This window comes from Zingiber officinale, chromosome 11B (genome assembly GCF_018446385.1).
Source record: "Zingiber officinale cultivar Zhangliang chromosome 11B, Zo_v1.1, whole genome shotgun sequence".
NCBI lineage: Eukaryota > Viridiplantae > Streptophyta > Magnoliopsida > Zingiberales > Zingiberaceae > Zingiber > Zingiber officinale.
Genome location: NC_056007.1, coordinates 73,728,127 through 73,729,917, shown reverse-complemented (window position 1 = coordinate 73,729,917; position 1,791 = coordinate 73,728,127).

Below are 1,791 nucleotides of genomic sequence, written 5' to 3'. Positions count from 1 at the left end.
GCAAGGATACAAGTCGCAACAAAAATAAAATTTTATATTTATCGATCCTATATTCCACAAAGGAATTTATATGTAATATAGATCGAACAAAATGTAAAACAACAACAATAATAATATGACAACCACTATATTTAATTATTATAATCATGCGCACACAACAATCTCGATATGCCCGAGGATTGAAATCACACACAAGCACACAAAAAACCATAATAGTTAGATTTAAGATGTCTGCAACTACAGAGTTAATCTATCGAGCACATCCTACTTTATCCGACCTAAACTTATGTATGAGTAGTGCATAATTTAATCAAAAATTTAACCAGAAAACTCGCTCTGATACCACTTGAAGGGCGCTGGGAATTCCGTTCTGTGTAAATCCCCTGTACAAAAATTTGTACAGGCATAAAACTTTTCCTAGCAACCCACATGCTCGATCAGACATGTGTTTGATCAATCAAACAAGTTCTTGATTGATCAAAGCACACCTTGATCAAAGTACAAGATCGTTGGCCTCTTGTGTTGGTGTTCAGGATCCATACAAAGAAAAATAAACTAATTGCGCTGCGGAATAAGAACTAGTCGTACCTTTTTTCGTAGCTAAAGACCTCTTGATCTTCTGTCATATTTCTCTCCTCTTCTTGGACGTCGTGTGGGTGACGATCTACCAAGACAAAACACCCGAACCTCTTCTTCCTTTCCAAGCCGCCTACCACCAAAGAATGCAAAGCAAAATGAAGCGCCTCCTCCTTCTTCTTTTCCTCCAAACCGTCAGCCACCTAGGTGCTTCTTCTCTTCTTTTTCTTCTCCTCCAAGCCCCCGCCACCAAGGGGAAATGGAGCGCCGACCCTAGAGGGAAGAAAGGGATGTGGGGTGCCAGCCTTAGAGGAAAGAAAAGGATAAAGAAGGATGTGGGGCGACGACCCTAGAGAAAAAGAGAGGGTTGCTGAGTTGTGGAGAAAAATAAAACTTATCACTTATGTTTTTGTGGCACAACCTCCTCTCCTTTTATAACCCTTGGCGTCAGATAAAAATGGAGAAAAATTAACAGATTTTTTTAAAATTCTATTGAAAAAAAATCTCCCTTTTATAACTCCCCTTTTTTTCTTTTTCCTTTTTTTTTTATTGTGGTCGGCCCCTTGCTTAGGCACCAAGCAAGGCTTGGTCGGCCCTATTTTTGGGCAACAAACAAGGCTTGGCTGGTCCCTTGCTTGAGTAAGAAACAGGATGTGGTCGGCCCCTTTCTTGGGTAGGAAGCAAAACAAAAACGAGTGAATGAGAGACTATATAGAGGCTATAACAGGGACCGAGAGGAGGAATTAGTTTTGGCCTCCTGATGGACTTGAGCTTCCTGTGTTCGACCCGAACACCCAACTCAAGTTCATCAATAATAATACATACCACTAAAGAGTCATTATTGAATTATCACACCAATCCCATTTTACAATATGAGCTCCTACTTATCATGAGTGCGTTAATCTCCCCGTGTTTAAGATATCGTATGTCTGTTAATTAAATGAGTTACTGACAACTCAATTAATTAACATCTGATTTCAAGAGTAGTACCACTTAACTTTATTATCATGTCGGACTAAGTCCACCTGCAATGTTTACATGATAATCCTTATGAGCTCCTCAAGGGGACATCATCAACCTAACTAATTAGGACACAGATTTCTTCTATAATCAACAACACATCATATAAATAGTACTATTTCCCAAGTCATCGGACCTATTGATTTAACGAATAAATCACACTCATTGATAAGTTAAAGAAATAAATACTAAGTA